The 26,398-nt window shown below is 29.9% G+C and overlaps 1 pseudogene; it reads right to left on the minus strand.

Annotated features, from left to right (window-relative positions):
* Positions 1–297: 297 nt before the first annotated feature.
* On the minus strand, positions 298–1,718 carry LOC149515645 (uncharacterized; annotated as a pseudogene).
* Positions 1,719–26,398: the final 24,680 nt, after the last annotated feature.

Here is a 26,398-nt window from a genome sequence, read left to right on the forward strand (position 1 = left end):
CTAAGATAAGAAGTCAATGGCTTGAGTTCCTAAGTGAAAGGCTCCACAATTCATGGCAAATTACTAGATGATTTTAATGCTTCTAATATACCAAAATTTTTTGGTTCTTCCCTAGGTACATCTTTAATTGTTTCAACATCACAACATGATTCAACGACTCCTAATTCATCTAAACTATCAACCCTATTACATTTTTCACTACCTCATCGAACTCATCAACTTTAAGGCAATCATCAGCATTACTAGGATATTTAATTGCTTTGAACATGTTGAAAGTTACCTCTTGATCCTCCACCCTCATAGAAAGTTCTCTTTTTTGCATATCAATGAGTGTCTTTCAGAAACTAGAAATGGTCTACCCAATATAATTGGAACCTTCTTATGTTTCAATGTATCCAATACGATAAAATACATAGGAAAGATAAATCTACCTACTTGCACTAAAACATCCTCAATGATTTATTTTGGTTGCTTAAGAGACCTATCAACAAGTTGAATGGTTATTGAAGTAGGCTTTGTATCATCTAATCCCAGTCTCCTAAAAATAGATAGAGGCATTAAATTAATACTTGCACCTAGATCACAAAAAGCTTTATCAAAATAAATATTACCAATTGTGCAAAGAATAGTAAAACTCACTAGATCTTTAAGCTTAAATGGTAAGCTTCTTTACAAAATGGTGTTACACTTTTTAGTGAGTGCAATGCCATCATGATCCTTTAACCTTTTTTTTTTTTTTTGAGAGAATGTCTTTCATGAACTTTGCATAGGTCAACATTTTCTAAATAGCATTAGCAAAAGGAATTGTGATCTGGAGACTCTTAAAAGCCTCCTTAAACTTCTCAAACTGCTTATCTTCCTTCTGATTGTGAAACTTTAAAGGAAAAGGAATTGGTGGGTGAAATACCTTAATCTTTTGCTTGGGAGAAGTTTCTGCTATGTCTTGCTTGCCAATGACTTTTTGGCTTTCTTTCCTAAATCTTCTTTTTTCTCCCTTTTCTCATCAATTACTTCCATTAATGGTTCCTTAAAGGTTACTTTAGGAGTAGGTTTAATAGGCTCATCATTAAGGGTTTTCCCACTCCTAAGGGTTATAGACTCACAATGTTCTTTTTCATCCTTCTTAAGGTTTGACTCATTAGTGCAAGATAAAGTTCCTAGGGATGGTTGTTAAGGGCATTAGCTATTTAACCCATTTGCACTCATAGATTCTTAGTAAAGGCTGCTTAGCTTTGTAAGATCTGGTTGAACATCTCTTCTAAAGATGGTTTCTTTCCTTGGGGTAATAGAGGTGCATGGTAATGTTGTGGTGGTGGTGGTGGTGGTTGGAAACTAAATAGTTTAACAAGTCTATTATAAAAATTAAAACTTGCCCCTGGTTATTAACCCATGAAAGTTAGGATATTGTTTCCACCTTGGATTGTCAGTATTAGAGTATAGGTTGAATTGTTGCTTAGGTTAAGCAACATAATAGACGAGCTCTACTCTAATGGGACATCTTTATAAAGTATGGTTTCCCCCACAATTATCTCAAGAAACAAAAAGACTTTGAATGGCATTAACAAAGCTAAAAGAAGGGTTAGATCCCAACTCTCAATCTTTTTAGCTAAGGTTGACACTTGAGAAGTTAAAGTAATTAAAACATCCAATTCATATACCTCAACATTTTTCTTAGGCACAAACCTCTCATTAGCCCACTCATAATTATTCATGGCCATTTCTTCAATCAAATCACAAGCCTCATTAATGGACTTACTCACTAAAGCCCCACAAGTAGTAGCATCTATAGTAGTCTTAGCTTGCCCCACTAATCCATTATAGAAAATTTGAACTTGTAGCCATTTGGGTAGGCCTTAGTACAGACACCTCCTTAAAACCTCCTTCTATCTCTCCCATTCATCAAATAAAGATTCGACCTCAAATTGCTTAAAAGATGTAAAGTCATTGCACATCTTGGTCATCTTAGATGGTGGAAAGAAATAAGCCAAAAATCTATGAACTAAGCCAGCCCAAGTAGTAATCAAACCAAGAGGTAAAGACACAAGCCATTTGATTGCATTAAAATTCTAGCTTTTTCATGCTTATTTTTAGTGTAATTTTACTTATATTTTGGCTTGGTCCTTGGGATTTTTTGCAAAATTACTCCTAAATGCACATTTGTCTAATGTGTAGGTGCAAATAAAGAAAACAAGGAATTTTAGACATTTTTGGTAAAATTTGGAGGATTTTTGGTGCAAATTGTGAAAATGGCTTAGACTAGTTTGCTTAAGATATATTGCATTTTGAATGAGTATTCTTAATCCTTTCTACTATGATCTTTTAAGCATTATTTTTAAAATTTTTCTAGTGATTTTTATGTTGAATTTGTTTGCTAAATGACTAGCATTTTTGGCAGCCATGTGAAGAGGAAAAGTGAAAAAAAAAATAGGCATCATAGTAGATGGTGCATAATGGCGTGAATGAAACTTCATGAAGCTTGTAAGATTGGTGCCAATTCAAAGCATTCAAAGGAGGCCTTAGGAAGTAGCTGAGCTGTCCTTTTGGAAAGCTCCAATTGGCCACTAAAAGGACCTTTTGGCATGGCAAAAAAATGAATGAATAGAAGCTACAACCAATAAAGAGTAAGTGCCACACACGCATTGCTCAAATGAAGCAAGGATTGAAGAAGTCTTTAGAAGCTCATCTCATTGTAAATATTTTTAGGACACTTTTTTTGTACTTGAGGCTCCTCCCCTTTGCCTATAAATAGGGGGAGAGGGCTGGCCAAAGAAGAACTTTTAGCTAAGTTTTTAGATTTTTTTCTTTAGTTTTCTGCACTTTCATTTACTGCATTTTAAATTTTCTCAGCATCCAAACAATTTTATTTCCAGTTCTTTTCATTGATTCTTATTGAAATTTTACATTTCCTAAAGTATTTTTCAGTTTTCTTTATGATTTTGGCAATGACATTCGCAAATTCTATTGATTTCTAGCTCAAATATTCAAGTTTTCTTGTTGATCTCAAATCTGTTTCTGCATTTTTGTACTTGACCTAGTTGCAACGTTTTAACCAGAACTCAATCATTTCGTTCTTGTTTTTGCTCCAATGTTTTTTCAAAATTGTATAGCTCATAAGCTCTAACATCGTACAAAATGAGTATCAAATTATTTCCCAATCAATACATTTAATTCTTTCAAGTTGAGGTTGAAATCTGGATCCAGTGCAGTCTAGGTGTGATCCCCAAGCTAGAGCGTGACTCTTCTCTCCTCTTGGTGAACTGTATGCTTCTTTCAAGCTCTAATCTCTTAGATTTACTTTTTATCTTGCTTATTTTCATTTTTTTGCAATTTATTTCATATTTTTAATGGATATTTGGATGATTTTTGCTGAATATGTTCTGTTTTTCTCTGCTTTGCATAGAACATAAGATGCTACATCATTAAGCTTCTCTTGTGATCTTTCGTTGCGCTTTTCTTGTTGCATTTTGAAGTAAACTTGTTGTTTAATTGTTCCTTAGCTCACTTTAACTTCATTTTCAATATAGGCTTCCAGATCTATTTTTTTTTTGTCAACTTAGTGATTCATGTTTGGAATTTCATGTTCCGGTTTGTTGTTCCTAGTTAGCTTTTACATTTTCTTGCATTTTCTGTTTGCAAATCAGTTTTCCTTCAAATTCTTTAATTGACCTTCTTAATTCCAATTCATGATCAATTACTTTAGCATCTATTAGATTTAGTTTACTTGATTCAAGTTCAGTTATAGATTTATATTGTTAGTTTTCATTTTGTGCTCTTTCTTAGCTATTTTAGGTTTTTCTTCGATCCTTTGCTTTTCAAATTTGATTCCTATAATGTTCTTTGAGAGATCTTTAAAATTCCAGCTGGACTCCATTTGATCATGTGTCATTTTTTTATATAAAATAGTATCTCAAACTTTGATTTTCAATAATGCAAGGTAGTTGTACTTTTAAATTGCATACTTGAGTTTTTGCACTTTTTGCTTCTTCTTTGCATTTCAAACTTGTTTCTAATCTAGTTCATTATGTGATTTTGCTTTTTAGAAACTTTAGATCATTTACTTGGTTGCTATTTACAGTTCATTTTATTGTTGCAAGTTATGTTTTGGTCAGGCTAGCTTGTATTTTCGGTTTTACAAGTTTTGTAAGTTTAGTTGCATTTAGCATTTTCATCACTTCATTTTTACTACAAATTTGATTTTAATTTGATTTAGATACTGTATTTCACATTTTACAGCATGCATTTATCTCTTGTTCTCATTCATTTTCTCATTTTTGTAGCATTCCAATTTTGATGTTTTTGATGCTTTATCCAATTTTATTTTTGTAATAGTTAGTTTTCATATTCATTTGTTGATCGAGCCAACTATAGAATGGTAGGGTGATAAGAGATACTTAGTCTAGGAATTTCTTTCCTTCATCTCTGTGGGACGATATCTTAACCGAAATGTCACTATTGTTACTTGTACGGCCTATACACTTACAAATTTATCCAATCACCAACTCTTTGCTTTATTCCTTAGAGAAAAAGGAAATAGTCTTAGTCTAATTATATCATCAATAACACCATTTTGTTTAAAAGTATCACAAATCTTAAGGAAACTAGTAAGATGAAAATTGGGATCATCACTAGGTGACCCACCAAACTAAACAAAATTCTAAATCATGTTGATAATAAATGGCTTTAATTCAAAATTGTTGGCCTAAATGGCTAGCTTACTAATGCTCAATTGAAAACCATCTAGTTGGGGGATAGCATAGTCCCTAAGTGTTTTATGATTTTCTTGTAATTGATCAGCCATAGGTGAAAAAAGAGTCATTTGCTTTATATCTTTTTTTTTTTTATCTTTTTAAGTGTTTTCTCAACTTTCTTTATCTAAGGGTACTAAACTAGAACTCTCAATCCTTGGCATACAAAACAAGATTAACCAAACAAATTAAAAACAAGAAAAATAAAATCTAAGCTACAAGCATAGTGATTGGTGTTGATATTGCAACTACTCCTTCAAAAATCCCTGGCAACGATGCTAAAAACCTGATAGATGATATCTGCAAATGCACAGAATTGTACAAGTAATATAATGATAAGATTAAGAGTATCATCCCACTAAGATTGTGTATATGAGATTACAAGTGCCAAAATTGTATCCCTCAGACTTATACTTAGAGTAACAAAACAAAGATAATGTAAACTAATAAACTAAAACCTAAAACATGCAATGCTAACCTAAACCAAACTAAAATAAACTAAACAAGATTCAAATAACTAAAACTAATCAAAATCGAAACTATAATATTAAATTCAATTAAAACTCATCAATTAAACTAAACCAATTAAATCGAAACAAACGAAATCAATTTAACATGCAATTAATCTAAACACAACTAAATAAACCCTAAATAGCATAAATTGAATCAAACAAAACAAGATTAAACCAAATAACATGCAATATTAATCAAAAGAATAAGAACCAAAACCAGATAGATCCAATATGCAACAACCGAATAAAAAGCTATGCAAATAAACATTCAAAACATGCAAACTAAGAAAACCCAAACCAAAATAGCTTTTAAAACATGTAATATACTTAAATTAATCAATTAACTTAAACTAATCAATTAACATGGAAGTGAATTAAAATAAATCAAAAGAGAATTTAAATCAACCTAATTCAATAAAACCAAAACTAAAAAATCCCTAAAAATCATGCAAGCATGTAAACCTTAATTAAAGAACCCTAAAAGTTGAACAAACCCTAAATTATAATAACAAAACACATTAAAGATTAAATATGCTATAATTAAACTTAAAACAACCTAAAAACTAAAAAAAAAAACTAGTTTAAACAATAACAATTAAACCAAATAAAACATGCAATAAATTATGCAAATAAAATAGATTAAACCAAAACATGCAATCTAAGCAATATAACCCAAAATCGAATCAAATCCACTCTTAAAAACATTAACTGAAAGCCTTAAATAAGTTTTAAAATTGCAATTAAATGATTAATTATCAAAACAGAACATGAACCGAATAGATTACACAACTATAAAACAAAAATCATAACTTGTAAGCATAAAGAACCAAAACCAATTGCAAAGATCCAATCTTTAAACCAAAATTATGCAAACTGAATGGAAAAGAATCTTAAACAAAATTTAATTGAAATAAACTTTAAAAAGATTGTGCATAAACTAAACTTGAAAGTCAAAAAATTAAAAAAACAATAAATCCTTTAAACCAAAACTTGAATACTAAAGAAAACTTAAAAAAAAAGAAAAACTTAGAACAAGAAAGCTAATAAAAGTTTCCAATAAGTTGGTCTAAAACGCTAACCCCTTACACCCATTTTCTAAGACTTAATGATGTATTTATAAGCACAAGAAATCCCTAGATAGGTTTGGACGAAAGGGATCTTGATTGGCAGAACACAAGTTTAATTGAACTTGGTTTCTTAAATCTAAGAATGCCTCTTATAGTTAACTTTAACAATAACTCTTCAAAAAGAAAGCTCATAGACCATTCTTGTCTTCTAGATCATATCCATCATAAATCAACTCAAATCATGCATAAAATAACAAATAACCAATTCTTACATACAAGATAATGCATTCGGCCAAGATGAACTCATTTTCCAAAAATCATTTTCAAAAGCATTGTTCTTGAACTCTTAACTTGCTTCACAAATTTTTTTTCTTTGAATTCTTGGAGAAAAATTTTGAAGTTTGAATTCAACAACAAATCTTCCTTTGTCACCCCTTGTATGGTATTTATAACTTCATACAAATCCTACTCCTAGTAGAATTAAGAATAACAAATCCTACTAAGAATAGGAAATCCAAATCCAAGTAAAAAAAGTAAATAGAATTGCTTCCTCATCATGCCACATCATCCTTCATGTCATCTTTTTTAACCTATAAGAAAACTTTTGATGCCATGTCATCCATTAGTAATCCTATGCATGGGCAACTACATAAACTACCTAGACTTGCATTCACTTGAAATTACAAATTTGTCCTCATTCATTGCTGAAATTACCAACTTGAATCTTGCAAGAATTTTTTTCATATTTCATCAAGATTAAATCAATTCAACTTCATTAAATTCCATAGCCAATCTTGAACATCTTTTTCATTCTTTAACTTCAAGATTTCCAAAAAAATCAAGAACTTCCAAGAATATTCCAAGATTCCATATTATGATCAAGAATCATCCAAGATTTGTCAAGAAACACCAAGACTCATTCTTTTCTTTAAGAATTTCAACAAAATAGGAAATCTAACCATTTAAGAGTAAAAAAAAACATTATTTTGCTAAGAACTAAGCAAAAATCAATGAACTAAGCACTAAAAACAAGCACAAATAACTTTATTTTGTAGAGTTATCAAACACTATCATCCAAAGTCAAGCTACCTCCATAACAAACTTAGAAATCCAAATGGGCCAATTAGTAAATACGTTAGTAAACTACCCAGTAGAATCCTTGCCAAGTAATACCGAGTCTAACATTAAAAAATAAAGCAAGGAGATGTACAATGCCATTTTTTTATAGGGAAGAAGAATTTTACTTCTCCGATGATGAGAAAGATCTAACGGATAAGCTAGTGGTTACGAACATGCCCAATTTTGAAATAATGCTAGAAAAAGAATATATGGAAGAGAAAGTTAAAGTGGTAAAAGACTTGAAAGAAGACAATTTTGAAGAAAAAGAGAAGGAGTACAAAATTACAAAGGATCTTGTAGAAGACTCCCAAGAAGAAGAGCCATAAAAAAATTAAAAAAAAAAGAAAAAGAAAGAGGAAGCTTACATAAAAGATGAAAATCCATTATAAGTTGGGAGAACAATTCTAAAGAGTGTAGATCCAAGTATAAAAGTGTAAAAAGAATATCAAGAAGTAAAAAGAATAAAGTGAATACCAAGAATGTCAACTTTCAAAAGGACATTTGAGTGGGCCAATTGACACCTAAGACTAAATAGAGAGAGTTGCTTAAAGATTTAAAGAAAGTCACATTTTCAAATGAGTGTAGACAACATTTTAACAAATCTTTCCAACTAAGCTAGATGATCCAAGGAGTTTTTACATTCCTTGTTCCATTGGTTAATTACTTTTTAATAAAGTTTTATGTGATTTAAGATCAAGTATAAATCTAATTCTTATGAAAATCTTTGTATAGCTTAGAACTGGTGCATTGAGACTTCAAACCTTCAACATTAGATTTGTTGACAGATCCATAAAAAGGCCGTAAGGAATATTAAAAACGTCCTAGTGAAAGTGGATAAATATACTTGCCCTATTGATTTTGTTGTTTTAGACATGGTAGATGGCCAAGCCCTTATTTTGTTAGGTAAACCATTCTTAGTGACCTCATGAGCCTTAATACATGTTTATAATTTTAAGGTGACCTTAAGATTCAAGGATAAAAGAATAACTTTTAAAACTAGAGGATAGGGTATTCTTAGGGATGAAAAAGATGTACATAGAGTGTTTAACCTAGAAGAAAAGATGGAGGAAAAACCAACTCATAGGGATCTTTACCAAAAAGGAAAAAACCAATCGAAAAGCCTAACTCCAAAAGCTCAAAAACCTAACTAGCAAGCTCAAAAAGCCCAACTTCAAAAAGACCAACTTTGAAACCCTATCCTATTTATGTGATACCTTTTAGGAGAGCAAGTTAACTCCTAAAACCAATTTTGTTTATGTTATTCTAGCAAGTAAAAAGTATTAAAGAAAAATACCACCAAAAGAGAAGTGTTAGTTATTAGATTTTAGGTATGGTTTATCTTGACCAAAACTAGCATTGATTGGGAGGCAACCCAAGTTTTACATTTCCTTATCAAGTTTTATGTTTCCTTGTTAAGTTTTAAATTTTCTTAGTATTTGTTTAATTTTGCTATTAAGGATAGGTACAGTTTGATTTTTGTTTGTTTTCTTAAGAATAAGTATGAGTTAAAGTGCCTAAAAGAAAGTACATAATTCAGCCTTAAGAGGAAAAAGATAAGGGAGTACTTATTTTCCCTAACTCTTTAAAATGTTTCATTGAAATTATGTGCAATTCAAGTGTGTGGGAAGTAACTTTTTTAGTGCTAAAAATGTTTTGCAAAATTTTTCAAAGTTACCCTTAAAATCTTTGCTTTCAAACCAAGTTAATATGCCTACAATTATCATAATATGTTATTAGCTAATTTTTCATACGTTGTTCATGAGTGATTTAAGTATGATGTTATGACAAGTGTGAATGTAGTGAAAACATGAAATGATGTCTTAAGTATGCTATTCCATGGATCGTTAAATTTTTTATGTTATGTGTATTTTAATCTTGATCTTTGAAATACAAAAATTTTTGTGAAAAGTCATGTAAATATAAAGTTACATATAGATTTAAGGCACAAATATAGCTTTAGAATTTGCTTGCTCAACCCTGAGGTAAAATCCTAGACTGTACTTGACTTATAAAATGATTTAGGCCATCCTTGGACTGTTTAAGCCTTTTTAAGCCTGCTTATGAATCAATCATCCTTATTACCTTATTTTAAGTTGTATAATCCTTTTCTTTGTTTATTTATCTACATTAACAAGCCCAAGGCCATTTTATGAATTAACCATCTTTTTTTCACCTAACTCGCATTATTGTTGCATGTTAGGGACAAAATAATATAATATATTTGAGAGCTAGGGAGGCATAAGAAAATTAAAAAAAAAAAGAAAAAGAAAGAAAAAAGTGACAAAAAGACCAAAAATGCTATGAAAGAATATCCAAATAAAGATGCCTTAGCCTTGTAAAGTTTCAAAAATTCTCAAGTTCAAGTCTCAAAAGTAAGCAAAGGGTTCTAAGCTTAAAAAGTCATTTTTCCTACCTTAACCCAAACCTTACATTACAAGCCAATACAGATGTATTGATCTTGAATCAAGTATATAAGTCTACATTAATAGAAAGGAAATGAGAAAAGTAAACATTTGAAGTATATTCTTTCTTTAAATTAATATGTGGTTGCATATTTTACATACTTTTTACTTAAATTGCATGCATAGATTAGAGATAGATACATGAAAGTTGCATGACACTGAAAGCTTACTTTGAATAAGTTTTATGTCTAACTGTGTTCATAACTATCCTGACATTATACCATAGTGCATAATTGATAACTTGTGAAACTTTGACTTTGAGTGCATTTATTTTGGTTGATTAGCATAATTAATTTGAGGATTTTGCTTAAAGACAAGAAAAAAGCTAAGTGTGGGGTGTACTGATTGAGAAATTTATAGCTTTTCTTAAGTTATATTTGCTTCAAATTTTGAAAATTTTCATAAAATTTGTGCCTTAAGGTGTTAAAATCTTAATTTTTAGGTTTGCATGAAAAAATTAGTTAACTTGGACATAAAATGACAAAATCTATGCAAATCATGCAAAAGTAGCAAGAATGAAACCAAGTATGAACTATGCTCTCCATGCAAAATTGGTGGATGGCATTTGGCTAAGGCAAAAAGAAGTCTACAAAAGCTCATTCGGCTATGCATGTATGAAGTCTCAATCCTTGCAAAAGTTGACAACTTTGACAGCCCATGTAATTGAACCAACAAGCCTAATGATACAAGACAACATGTTCAACCAAAGAAGGAAAAGTAGTGTATAAGGACTCTTTCAATTTTCAAAAGAACATTAAACCTAGTGAAACAAATTAAGAGATCATGCATTTCAAATTGAAACTAGCTAAATCTCTTATGATCTTCAGTTGAAATTTAAATTTTGGTTGACTTAGCTAGGATACCTTAGCATGGGTGGCATATGTAGACTAATTAAAGGAGGATATTTAGCTACACAAGATCCATATCTTCCAAGAAGCATACATTTGGTTAAGCCTCATTCAAATCTAAGAAAATAACATTTTTAAGTTTAGAAAAGTTTAAGCCAAAATGGAAGTGTTAGGATTCATCCCCTTAGGCCTCATTCAAATCCAAGAAGCATACATTCAAATCCAAGAAAATAACATTTTTTAGTTTAAAAAAGTTTAAGCCATAATGAAAGTTGTAGGATTCATCCCCTTAGGTCAACCATTGTAATATAAATATGCTATCTTATTCACTTGTAAATCATCCCTTGACCCATTATCAACTCTCCTTTCATTCTTTCTCTTTATTTTTTAGCTTTTAAGAGTTCTTTGGCATTTTCTTTTACTTTCAGCTATGGTGATGACTAGCTTACACTTTTGTTTTCTCAAAGTTCAGTTTTTAATACAAGTTTGTTTCCATTTTCATTCAAAGCTTTTCTTCACTCAAGTTATTTTTTTCAAGTTCACCTTAACTTTTGGTTTACTTTTTTACTTGCACCTTGTTTTGCATTCAACCAAACCCAATTTCCTTTCAAAGTATTCAAATTACTTCACTTGTTTTCATTTACATTTCCAAACTTGCCTCTTTATTTTTCTTGCTATAATTAGCCAACCCCACTTCTACCAAGTGTATATCTTGTTTAGCTTGGCATTCGACCCTTACACATTGTTTTTACTTTTAATACAAGCTCCATCATAATTTTTTATCTTCTAAATATAAAGTTAGGAAGGACCATTATGGTACTTTGTCTCACACCCAACACATAATCCTTATGGGAATGATACTCTATTCATCATTTTATTACTTTAGATGTGACTTATGCACTTGTAAACTAAAAAGCAACAATAGAGATTATAGTCGAGCTACCTATTCGCTAAACCTAAGTCTGCAAAGTGTCAAAAACAAATCAAAGACAATGCACGAGCTAGGGGTGAGAGGGTTTATCATGGTATAGACAAACTTTTAATGGCAATTTTTTCTAATATTTAAAACCCTATTGTTCCCATAAGTGTGGTTGATTCAATCTTTTGTCTGACCTTCTTTTTTTTTCTTTGACTCTACTATTAAACACTTTTACCCAATCATCTATCCAACCATCTAATAGTCTAAGCTCAGATTTTGGTTTTGGGTCAACATCTGACTTAGATAAGTTTTTTCCTTTTGCATTATTTTTATCTTCTTCTGAAGTTATAGAGGTTCTTGCTCCATCTCAAGCTTAAAAACCTTTTCAGACTCTATAGGCGAGTAAACCAATGAGAAGGCCTCTAAAGCTAAATACACTTAAAGTTCTGAGTAGGTTGAAGGGTTCAGCTTAGGTGATGAAAAAAGTGAAAATAAAAAAGAAGTAAAAGGTTTCGATGATGATCATAACTACCTTGTTCCTTTTTACATTCTTAATCCCTTAGGCATAACCTCTAAAGATGCGATGATGAGCTTAAAGAGCTGAGCTAATATTAAGGACTACCCTAACCTATGATCCATTCATCATGTTTCTATTGTAAAATTTAAATTTGATTTTCTTTCTGAGAGGTACAAAGTAATAATGTCAACATCTCAAGATAGGATCACTAGCTCATTAAAGTCTAGTATGATATAGGTGTTCTAGGATTTTATTGTAATCAGCCTTAGATTTTCTTCACACAGTTTTATCATTGAACTTTCTTTAGCTTACAATTTAACAATTGCTCAGCTTGCCTCCAATTCTTTTAGGTATATAATAAGCGTTATAATTCTTTATAAAGAGTTAGGTCTTCTCCCTACTATCCTTCTTTTTAAAGAATTTTTTGCCTTTAATAAGCATTCCTATAATAAGAGCTAGTTCTATGTTATAGCTTGACACTTAAAAAGAATTTTTGCTAACAACCTGAGCTTAATAAAAAACATAGAAAGTCTTTTTCCTCTGTGTCAAGAAGGTTAAAAGGGTTTATGAAATTAATAATAGGCCAAGTTTATTTGAGGAGGTTAAGACAAGCCTTTTAACTAACAACGCATTTAGGGTGCAGAACATAATAAATGACTTCTTTAAAAGGAAAAAAAATAATAATAGATGCAAATGAGCTGAGCTTTTAGTGTTATCAAGATGTCAAGTATTAGGGTAAATTTTTTATCAATCTTTCATAATGACCCTTTTTCTTTTGCATCAATATCTTTAAAACTCTTACTTTAATTTTTGGTAGAAATGGCTGGTCAGAGAGTTGTACATTTTAACATGACCAGATTCATTCAAGCTCTTAAGGGAAAATGGAGGGCTAAAGCACCTCTTTAACTTGGTGGTCTATTTCAATGAATGAATATCATCAATCCACTACATCCTTAGTCTAATCGATCGGTGGCAAGAGTTAAGCAACAATGCAAAAGCTTAACCAAAAAGTCATGGCTCAGAAGCCCTAGAAAAAGCCTAGGATAGAGTCCTCAACTATTGACCTAGTTACCAAGCTTTAACCCTCTTCTAAAAGGGTTTCTATCACTATTAAGTTTGACTCATTAAAGAAAGCATATATAACCTTAAGGTGGCAAAAAAGATTATCCAAGCCACCATGTTCAAGAAAGGTTTGTCACCATCTTTATGCTCTGTATAAAAATTAATCATGGGGAATTATCATCTCTAATCTTAACTTTATACATGTGGTTTTTGATCAACTTCTATACTTTGTCTCCCAAAATTTGGGACAAGACCTATTATTCTCTTACCGAGCTATTATTCATTTTTTAAAGGTTGAACAAGATGTGAAGGACTATGCCATAAAGCTTAAGGTCTTCTATGTCAAGTATAAAAAACAAATGTTGAGCTTGGTAAGAAGGTCCAAAACTTGTGCTAGAGGCTTGAGGACATGTTGGTCTAAAAAGCCAGAATAGTGTCCCTACAATAGCAATCTAACTTAAAGCTAAATACAGTGTTGGCCAAGGTGGAGTGCTTGAAGAATGAGCTTTGGCTTCTAAGAATGCTAAGCAGTGAGCAATTGAAAACTTCCTTGAGTTCGATGAGCTTTACAACATGTAAACTAAGTTTGCCTGAGCTAGGTTTTTGGCTTTTTTTTACTTAACCTTGAAGAAGGTGAAGTGAAATTGTGCTAATTTGGATATATCAATGATCAATATAAATAACCTTTGGACCTAGTAAATCATAGCCGAAAAATAGGGCCAAGACTAAAAGGATATGAAAATTGAAGCGATGGTGGTTGTTGCTCTTGGGGCTGATCAGGATAATAAGGGAATAGGTGGGAATGTCGAGAAAATGGCTTAGGTTGGTGAACTTGAACCACTTGCTGTAGAGGTGCAACCAAGGAAGGGGTTTGATATACTTTTCTTTTTTTTTTTCTTCTTATTTTTTCAACTTGTACATATTGCCAAATTAATGAAAAGATCTTGTTTTCCCATTTTTTAGTTTGGTACTTTCATTTATGAATTCTCAGTTCAACATTTGTAATTTCATAAGTAAATATTCTCATACTTAGCTTGGACATTATAACCATGAATTCTAAATGCAGTTATTTAATCAAGTTTAAGGTTGATAATAGTGTAAAGGACTTCCATGAAATATGATGAATTAGCATAGACTTTAAACATTTCAAAAAGCATACTATTACTTCAGACTTTAGATAAATAAGTTAGTAAAATGTACTTGAACTTCAAACTTTATTTACCTTAGGCTTCAATAATACAAGTAGATTATATGATTACACATTTCCTTGGCTTTAAAGCCTCTATGATAATAAATTTTTAAATTATCCACATTCCATATTCTCAATATAGGATTTTCATTTAAGTTCTACAATTTACAAGTCCTAGGTAAGATAACTTATTTCACTATGTAAAGGCCCTCCTAGTTCAAGGCTAGTTTCCCTCCTCAATTGTTGATTCCTAAAATTCCACTTTTCTAAGTACCAAGTCACCCTTATTAATGTTCTTTTATTGGATCCTCTTATTGTAGTAATTGAAGATCAACTGTTGATAAGCTGCTATCTTGTTAAAGTAATGTCCCATTGCACTTAAATCAAGTCTAAAATGGCTTTTAAAGTCTCCTTATTCCTTTTTTCAATGTTTAGCTTGACTCGAAAGCTAGGGAAACCCATCTCAATTAGGACTATGGGTTTTATTCCAAAAGCTAGATTAAAAAAAGTCTCTCTTGTAAGGATTTTAATGGTGATCCTTAATGCCAATAGTACTTATAGAAGTGCCTCAGCCTATTTGCCTTTAGCATCATCTAGCTATTTCTTTAGAGCTTCAAATATAGTCTTATTTGCCACCTTAACCTGGCCATTGGATTATGGATATGCCATGGAGGTTAACCTTAGGTCCATGCTAAGGTTTAAACATCATTCCTTGAACTTCAAATTTTTAAATTGCTTTTCAGTATTAGTTATTATGGATTAAGGTAAATAAAATTGACAAATTATGTTTTTCCATATAAACTTTTTAACCTAAGACTTTGTTGTAGTAGCTAATGCCTCAATCCATTTAGTGAAATAATCAACAACCACTAGTACAAATATCTTTTGTTCAAAGGTTAAGGTAAATGTCTGAACATATCCATACATCACTACATAAAAGGCCAAGTGCTTATTAAAAGAGTTAACTTAGTCGGGGGTGGATGTTAGACATGACCAATCCTCTAACAGTTGTCACATTTCTTAACTAGGTCAATTGCATCTTTCTTAGTGGTCAACTAGTAATACCCTTGTCTTAAGATCTTATTATAGTAATGTGTAGGCCTGGGAACTCGACTGCTAGGTGTGAGGAAAAACAAACTACAAGTATTTTAAGAAAAATCAAAATTAAAGAGTCACCACCTTTTTTTTTTTAAGGTATGATTAGCCATCTAAAAATTTTATCCTTTTAATAAAGCATTTAAAAATATTTTAACATTTATTAAAAGAATATTTTAGTCTATGAAAATCAAAGTTGGGTTCAAGAATTGGTTACATGTAAGGAAGGATTAGCACCCCCATAGTGCTCGTTAGAAACAATACTAATTGATTGAGTGTTATCCTTGAATTTTTGTGAAAATGATCCTATTATAATGTTTATAAATTAATTCCTTTCTTTCACTTATTTATTCAAAAAATTGAGTCTTTTTTCTTTAAATTTTATTTTGAAAGCAAACATTTTGATTCTTTGAAAACCAAAACAATTTATTTTTAGATCAAGATAAAAAAAAAATTGTGTCGAGACACTTTTTTAACTCCTCTATATTTAGATAGAACTAAAAAAATGCCTCTAACTTTAGGAGTTTTCAAATTGCCCTATGAAATCAAGATAATACTTCATATAAATGATAATTGTTGAGAGTTTTCCAATATTTAGACCAGATTTCAAAAGTTATTTTTACTAGGAGTATTACCTTATGTTATTTATTTAAAAAAACATTTCTTTTAAAAAAATGAAACCTTAGTTGTAGAACATATGAATGTATCATTGAACACAATAATATATAACATATGCATGATAATTAAACATAAATAACAAAGTGTAAATGCTTGACAATTCAAGAATGCATGTAACACTATAGTAAAATAAGATGTAAATGCATGAAAGGAATCAAAGGTTGGTTTTTAAGGTTTGGGTTTAGTTTGGATATTTAGGGTTTGAGGTTAGTTCAAGTTATGGTTTATGGGGGAGGCCCTGTTTGAGTTAGGAAATTAAGGTTGGTTAGATTGCATTTAGGGTTTCGGGTTGGTTGAGGGTTTGATTTAGGGATTAAGGTTGATTTGTTTCGGTTTAGGGTTGGTTTAGGATTTCGAGTTTGGCTTTGGGTATAAGTTTGAGTTAGGGTTTAGGGTTTAGAGTTTAGAGTTTGATTTAGGGTTTAAGGTTTGGATTTAGGGTTTAGAGTTTGGTTTAGGTTTTTGTTTAAGGTTTAAGATTTATGGTTTGGAGTTTAGGTTTGGTTTAGGATTTAGGGTTAGGTTTAGGTTTATGGTTTAGTTTAGGGTTTGGTGTTTACCATGATTTTCGTGAACCTCTCTAAAAATTGCCAATATCCTTGCGAACTTTTGGAGAAAGCCATAAAACTATGATTTTCAATCTTGCTTAATTAATGTTTTAATGTGTAAGGGAATGCTTAATGCATGATAGTTAAATGCTAAACATGAAATTAAACTGTTACAAGTGATGAATGAAATTAAACTACCATGACAATATTAAGGCATTTTCACAAACACTTTAAAAAAATGGTAAATGACTGCATTCTTATTTTACCAAATACTTAAAATATTCCTACAATACTACTTTTTTTTTTTTTTTTGAGAATTTTCATCAAACACATGGAAAGCATATTGAAAACTTACATTTTTATTTATCCAACAATTTTAATACACTATGAGCAAAAACTTTCAAACTTTGTAAATTATTCAAACATTTAATAAACATTATAAGCATTGAAGATCAAATCCAAAAGTTAACACATATCAAGCACACATCAAGCAATTGAAGAACCTTATTTATTCAAAATAGTACTTTTATCATACACTTAGAAAACTAACAAAAGACAAATAAAAAATATATCATTTGCATTCAAGAAAACTAAAAAAAAAATATAATCAAACTATGCAAACAAAATAATCACAAGACCAAATCATTAAAAACACATCTAAATCATAAATCAAAGAATGTAAATCATTAAAAATGGGAGGAAGTTCATGGAATGAAGAACTAAATAAAGAATAACTAAGAATTACATCAAATGGAGATGAAAAATGCACGGAAAATGTGATAAAAATGGCTACCTTAGAAATTTTTCCAATTTTTTTAAATTTTTTTCTTTTCCGGTTTGTTCCCCCGCTTCTCAGCTACCTCTTTTTTTTTCCAACCTTAAATGATGAATATAAAAGCCATCATGTTACATGATGGCATCAAATTTGCATCTAATGGCTCTCTTTAGTTCTTTAGTTTATTTTTCAAGCAATAACCTTTCACCTTTAGTTAAGGCCATTAAAACATCAATGGTTTATGATGAATCTAGCACAAAATGAGGCTTTTGATGCAACTAGAACCGTTTAAAAATACCATTTTGCCTCTTTTAAAGTTTACACCTTTTTATGAGATTTTCTTGGAAAACCATAATCCTTTCTTCAATTTTTTGATTTTAATGCACCAAAAATCATAAATTAATATCAAAATATGATTTAGAAGTTTTCGTGAAAAATCGATCTTGGGAAGGTCAAATTATGAAAATACCTATATAGGATATTTTTGTAATTTCACACCTTCTGTGGTGCGATCAAGGTTTTTAATGCATAAAAAACCATGAAATAAATTCAAAACATGATAAAATGTTTCACCAAAAATTAACCTTAGAAAGGTCAATTTACAAAAATGCCCTTAAATGGCATTTTAGTAATTTCATACCTTCTAAGGTGCGATCAAGGGTTTTAATATACCAAAAATCATAAAATTATATAAAATCATGACTTGGAGCTTTTCACAAAAAATCAACCTTAGGAAGGTTGAATTATGAAAATAGCCCTAAAAGGGCATTTTAGTAATTCACACCCGTTAAGGTAAGATCAAGGTTTTTAATGTACCAAAAATCATCAAATAATGTTTGAATATGATTTGAAAGTTTTCATAAAGAATGAACTTTGAGAAGGTCAAATTATCAATATACCTTATGAAAAATATTTTGGTAATTTACTCTTTCCAAAGTGTAATCAGGGTTTTTAATGCATTAAAATCATAACTTTCAATCCCTAACCTTGTAAATCCTATTTAGTTGTGAAATTTAAAGGTTGACCCGTGTTCAATCTAGTTTTAGTGATTTTAATTAAATTTGATCAAGTTTGACTTTGTTTGACCAAGTTTGACCATGGGGCATTTGGGTCAAACTGGTTCTAAATTCAATTTTAAAAACTTGTCAAAGTTAAAGAAATGTTAGATTCAAATTGGTTGGATTTTAAAGATTTCTTAACTAGTTAGATTCTACTTGAACAAAATTAGGTATCTACACTTATATGCTAGTGGTTAAGGTCCGAGGTGATTTTCACAGATTTTTTCATGGATCTCTCTAAATACATAGTTTGCCTCCTCTTCATCTACACACCTTAAATATGGCAAACTAAATGATCTTTTATATAACTTCTTGTTAATAATCATGTACCGATGAGTTTTTTTTACTAGAGCCTTTGCTTGGATTTTGTTTAGGTAATTCTTCTGTCATTAAATATGCTCTTATAAAAGACATTTATGACTTTCTATCTTCAATCTGGCCTACTTGTTTCTCATCAATGCCTTTTCCATCAATTTTTTGACTAGGGCATGTGTTGAATTGTCTGTTGTGAACCCAGATGTTAGCTTGGATAAAAAGTTAGCTAATGTGTTCTTTGACCTTGATATTTTCCTTTTGGGAACATCCCTAAGTGCACTTGTGCCTTGTCTAGGTGTTTCTTTATTCTTTTTTTTTTACTCCGAATTCTCCATTCACTTGTCTGGCCACTAATTACGAATCATTGTACGCAAGAAAGCTTTTCACATTTAGGCAGGTAACTAATCTTAGGCTTACAATCAGTGCTTCATACTCTGCGTCGTTTTTTGAAGCCTTGAACCTAAACTTCAATGCATATTGAAATTGCATATTTTTTGGACTAATTAAAATTACCCCTTTTATAAAAAGTTTTTATGTTTCCTCTATATTCCAGTTATTAACCATGCTAGGTTATTTTTCTGGTCTGGTCAAGGTACACTCAACATAAAATTAGCTGGTACATGTGCTTTTAAGGTTGATTTGGGTAATACATGTAAGTCATATTCATTAAGCTCAAATATCTACTTGATTAGTCTATCTAATAGCTTGTGCTTCTACAGGATTTGCTTAATTTAGTGGTTAATCGATCAAAAAATTTATAATATGAGATTATAAATATAGTTTAATCTTTGAACATTTTGTTGACCAACCTTTGAAAGTCGTCCCTACATTTTTCAACCCAAATGGCATCACTTTATAATAGTAGAAGCCCTTTTCAATCACACAAGCTATTTTTTCTTCATCTTTTTTCAACATCTTGATTTGAGTTTACCCTGAATATGTATCTATGAAGTTGAGCAGACCATGTTCGGCACTATCATCCACTCACTAATCTATACTTGGTAAAGGAAAATTATCCTTTGGTTAAGTCTTATTGAGGTCGCTAAAGTCAATACACATTCTTCATTTCCCACTGTGTTATGTCACCATTACATTGTTGGCTATCCACTTAAGGTAATATGCTTTCCTAATAAAACCAGCCCTTAGTAGTTTGTTGACCTCATCTTCTATGGCTTTCTACCTTTTAAAGGTAAAACATCTATTATTTTGGCAAACTGGTTTCATGTTCAAGTCGGTATGTAATCAATGGACCATTATTGAGGGATTAATTACAAGCATATTTGATAGGGTCCATGAAAAAAAGTCATCATTATTTCTTAATAATTGTATTAATTTTTCTTTCTAATCGAGTTTGGCTCATAATTGCATACATATATCTTTGTTATTTTCAAAAAATGCCATAAGTATTAGGTTTTTAATCGATTTTGGTCAGCTAATACCAATTTTAGGCCTTTGATCAATGATTACTTTTTATGCACTTAGGTTGGGACTTTTTCTTATGTGGACAAATATTGACATAAGTGTTGGCATATTTAATTTATTCACTTAGAAATATTTATGCATTTGATATGAAAGTATGAGCTTTAGAATTTGATAAATGTAGTCATTCATATATTCATGGAACTGGCTTAAGAGCTTAGTTCAAAATTTTACTTATATAGTCTTAATGCTGACTTAAGAGTGAAACTTTAAAAATTTTCAAAAAATATTTATAGATTATGAGCTTAGAAGCTTGGTGTTGGCTCTTAAAAGAGCATTTCTTATTTCTCTTCAACCTAGTTAGTCTCATGCTTCTTATCCTAGATGTCTTTTCGTACCCCTTCCACTATCTGAACCTCGACCACTATCTCTTATTTGCCTTAGGTCTCTTTGGCTTTAGTTGAGCTCTTAATCTACTTCCTAGTCCTTCCCCTTATGGTTGTAACATAGCACTGTCTTGCTATGGACTAGTCTCCTCAAACCTCTTCAACCCTATTAGAAGTAGAAACTTAATTTTAAAGTAAGAAACTAAGCCAATAATTCTCATAACAAATTGGCTCATCTATCCCAAAATCATATTATATGCTGAGGGGACATCTACCATTATGAATTCAATGACCTAGGTGATAATCCTCAGTTCAGTACCTTTTACTAGCACCTACTTATTCATAAATCCAATTAAGTTGGTAATGAAAGGCTTCAACATCTTTTTAGTAATCCTCATCCTCCCCACAATACAATAGTAAAGGATGTCAATTGAGGTCCTCTCATCAAACAAAATTCTCTTCACCACATGATTGTACACTAGGGCTTGTATAACAATGCATCATCATATGGGAACTAGATTCTTTCCAAATCTTTCAATCTAAAAGAGATTGGTTTATCTTTCCATTTTTTTTGCTTCTTGGCCATGGACCTAATGGCCATAATTATGCCCTGATCAAACTTCTTTTTTGCTAATGTCGAGGCCTTGTTAGTTATCACATTAATGATACCCGTAATGGGTATGTTATCCACATCATTTTTTTCATCATCCCTTTGGTCAGGCCTACGATCAGTATTACATCAATCACTGCCTCTTTTTCTCTCTTTAGTCATTATGATCAATATCTACATCATTGGTTGTTTCTTTTGTTTTTGCCTCAAAAATCCCTTCAGCCTTGTCCTTATCTTTTTTTATCTATAAATCTATTCAGTCGACCTCTTTTAATCAAGTTTCTATTTCATTTACTAGGTTGATACAATCTTTGGGATTGTGACCATAATCTTTATGGAAAAGACATCTTTTGGTGCAGTCTTTTCTATTGTTTTGTCTCAATGGCTTAGGTCATTTAAACTCTCGAGTTGCCTCTAGCGTTTATTATTCGAAGCTTAAGTTAGTGGAGTAAAGGAGAAAGGAAGAGCTCATAAAATGAGAGAATTAAGAGAGAAAATTGTCCCCATCTGATTGATGACTCACACTTTGGGGCAAAATGTCTATTTTGCTCATTGGACCATAAAATGCTTGTAACAACATCAATATACTTCCTAGGCAATTATGATTGCATTAGGCATCTTACCTTTATATATATATATATATATATATATTTCCATCTTTTGAACTATTTTAATTTGCTTCTATGGCATTTGTTTGTATAGACTGCCATTTGTGCTATACAATCAAAAAGGATTTCAAGGCTATTGAGATAGAGGTATATAATGAGTTGATCTATTTAACTATTAGTAATTATAGTATCTATCTTTATTTTTTTTAATTATAAGTAACAATCATAACTAAGTATTACATTAATATATAATGATTATTGAATAATCAAACAAACTAATAAATTAGAACATAACAAATCCAACATAAAGTTGAACCAAACCCACATATATGAGACCTGAACCTAAAATCTCAAGGTTCTAGACCTCCTTATCACCACTAAGCCAAAACTTCATCTTGAGTGTTTATTATCTTACCATTGTAATTATAGTATTTGTTATCTTACCATTGTGAGTTTGCAACTTTGTAACTGTTTTAACATATTAAATATCTTTGGTGCTCTTCTCGTATTTAGTAACTTTTCTTTTAGCTCAAAATAAGTTGTATATAATTTAACATATCTTTTGTTAGTCTAACTGGCCGCTTATGGTGTACTGTCACTCTAATTCAATTTGCTTTGTTTCTCTATTATAAAATTACATAGATATATTCCCAATCATGGCAAAAGATGAAATTATCTTTGTTTTGGTTTCCCCTACTTTGAAGTACTGTAGTTAGCACGCATTTATCTTTTGATGATTGGCAGGACAAATTAAATTTACTTATTCTGATTTAAATTGACTTTTGGTATGTTAAAATAAGGCTAAGTAGATTAAAATTATTTAAATCATATTTGTTTATCATGACACTTTCTTCGTTAACCTATCTTTTCACTTTGTTTATATTACCCTGATTATCTTATCACACCTTTTTCTTCTCGTGAAGATTTTGTTTCCTCCAAAAAAAAAGGGGATTAACAACGTAGATATTCTTAAGAGATTGTCATTGACCCATACTTGATAAAATTATTTGGGATTATAACCTGGCTGTGGTTCTTGCAATTTCATTCCAGTTGATTGTTCTTTTACAATTGATAGAGTTAATTGCCTTCTCCCATAGCTTTTATATACAGTGAAGTTACTTTCTACATGGAATAGTGGTGGCGCTTATTTTTAACTTGGAACTTGGAGTTAACCAAGCAGCCTCGAAAGGAAAAGGCCTTGAATCTCTATATCCCAACCTTTCCTCCATCCAATCTCATTAGAACCGTCACTTTTCTTAATTCTCGGCAAGTTACTAACAAAAGCGTCAGGAAAGTGATGTCGCCAACTGGAATTACAAATGGCTTGATCGGCCTAAACGCTCTCTTCTTAATTATCAAACGCCCACCCTCATGTTCATTTGACCAAGTAAATTTGCACCCCTTTACTCCAAGATCAATGAGTTAGCGCTCAACAAAGACATCCATAAAAACCTCCATATTTCTCTTGTTTTCTGGGAAACGTCTTTGTTTCTCTGAATGCAAACACTCCTGTTTAAAATCTCATCAAAGAAAGTCATAAAATTCATCAAGCTGCTTGACGTACTATTGAGATGAACTAGCCTTCCTTTCCAAAACTTGTACACAACCAGCGCTATTCTTCCACAGTACCCATATACCACCCGAAAACCCCTTGAATAAACTTTAGTAGAGCCGTACTTCAAACTTCAACTTACTGATAACCTTATTAGTGGTTTCCTCACTAATGCGAGGTTCAAAAATAATAAACAAATTCACCATGTGAACTTTGCACTACCCCCACCTCTACATTAATTCCAAAACATAATGGACAAAAATAAAGACAAAAAGAAAGTAGCACACCTTAATGGTTAAGTCAACATAGCTGCATAGCCTTGAGTGTTCTGGAAACCTCCTTTATAATAACGTCAGATGCAATATGAGCATCATTAGATAAAACATCCTTAGAAATCTCAACATGCCTAGAAGGAATTTTAGCAGAAAGAAGGTTCTGCTGGGGCAAAGTCACTGGGCTGGAGCTGGTGCTTAACACAAAGGATTTTGGTTCATTGGCTGAATTAAAAGAATTAGTTTTCACCACAATGTCACTAGTAGGAGACTGGCTTTACGCCCCAATTGTTTATTAGTCCCATCCTTCCCCCCAATACTAGCTCCCATTGATGTTGAACCTGCATTGAAAACAAAGCTAGTTGGAGCTGCCTTCCTCACCTACCTTATGAAACCACGCAGCCATTCCTTACCCATAGCACTTAGAATATTTATTTATAAATTTTAATTTAATTAAAATTTTATTAATACTTATAATATAAAAAATTTAAAAATTTAATTAGCAAAAATATTTGTTTTCATCTATTAAAAAATTTAATAATATTTATATTATATATTATATATTATAGATATATATAGGTTATAATAATAGGATAATATTACTACTTTTAAATTATAGCGAAACTAGTTTATTACCTGTGCGATGCATGGATTATCTTTAATCATTTAAATATGTGTAATATCTTTAATCATTTAAATTAATATCATTTAATCACTTATATGTTCAAGATATATGTAAAATACATATAATATAATTAAGATATGTAAATTTGTTAATCACCATTTTCCAGTAATGTTATGAAATATATAACCTATTTTAGAAATTAAAAGTGATTATAGAAAAATAAAATTTAATGTAGATATTTGTAGGTTATAAAAATAAGAAACATGTCATCAACCCTTATAGAAGAGATATAAATGCTTTTGTAAATTTTAACTTTATATTTTGCAAAATACGAAGAAGCATACATAAAGGTAGAGAAAAAAAAAAAAAGAAAGTAATATAATTGGCTTTAAGAGTTTCTTTAAGTTATCTAATATATATTATATAACAACATATACAAACAAGTTTGCTACATGGGCGTTTATGTGGACAACTTTCTTAAATAATACATAAGATAATTTTTTAAAAGAATAAGATAGTTTCTTTTAATTAAAAATTAGATAACTTTAAATTTTTTCAAATTACAATTGAAAATCAAATCAATTTAGAGATATATTTTCTAAAATTAAAAATATGAAATATGGATTTTATTTCTTTAATAAATAATTTTAGTTGTTTACCAAATAACCTTATTTAAAATATTATTTAATTATCAAAATCTTTCAAACATGTTTAAAAATTATAAAAATTAAGTTTATCCAAATATTTCAACAATCTTTTTTATTTTGATTTAAAAAATTATCTTTTTAAAAAATTTATGTAAGACATTAAAAATTCAAGTAATTTTATGTAAAATTTTGAAAATTCAAAAAATTTTCATCTTAAATCTTTAAATAATAAGATTATCAAAATGATTATAACCATTTGAACTTCAATTATCAAATTTATATTTCAAATAAATGCAAAAAAAAATTAATATTACCTTCATCACTTATTATATCCATTTTTAAATTTTAAAAACATTAATTTAAAAATTATCTATTTAATCCTAGTTACCACTAAATTTTTTTTTTTTGCAAATTTAAGACTACAAATGTAATGTGTTACATCAATTTTTTTATTTTTTTCAATAACCCTTTTCCAAGGTATATTCTATTACTATTGCAATTTGTTTTCCTTTTTTTTTTTTTGTTTATAACTTTTTTTCAAGATATATTTTATTGTTATTACAATTTCATTCATATGAAACATCATATTTTTTAAAATTTATTTTTTCTTTTTCACATATTTTTTAATATTTTTCATATTTTGTAAAATAATTTAGTCAAGATTACTAAAGTGAAAGTATGTTAATACTTTTTTTATTATTTAATTTATCATTCAATAATATATATTTTTATTTTTTTAAGAAAGGTATAATTTATTTTAATTTGATATAATCTTACAAGTGTATAAATATTATTGTAAATAAAAATAGCCAAAAGAAAGACATAATTTTTTTCTTACTGTTTTCAAAAAGTTTATTTTTTAATGATAAGTCAATATATATAAATTTTATATATGCTATGAGTTTTAAATATTTGAATATAATTTCAAAAAGAAAATAATTTGCATATATATATATATATATTCACATTAAATGAGTAAATTTATTTCGCATATTGCACAGGTTATAATCTAATTTATTATAATATGTGTATTTGGTTTTTTGAATTTAAAAATAATCAAATAATGGAGAATTATTTGAAATCTTTAAAAATAAAAATTAAATTTGAGAATTCAAATTTTCAAAGATATATATTTAAATTATCAAGAAATCCAGTTTAAAGAAAATATGTATTACTAAATTTTAGTTTTTTTTAATTTAAAAGGATATATAAATCTAGATTGTTAATCAATCCATTTTAAAAATAATATATTTTACATTTGAGATTTATTCTTCTCTTTAAAATGATTTGCATGGGTGTTTTAAAGTTTTGATTTTTTTTATTATATTAATGTTTCTTGTTTCTATTTCATTAGAAATTTTATGATTTGG

Source organism: Durio zibethinus, chromosome 12, assembly GCF_047325235.1.
Source record: "Durio zibethinus cultivar Kanyao isolate XHJ-2024 chromosome 12, ASM4732523v1, whole genome shotgun sequence".
Lineage (NCBI taxonomy): Eukaryota > Viridiplantae > Streptophyta > Magnoliopsida > Malvales > Malvaceae > Durio > Durio zibethinus.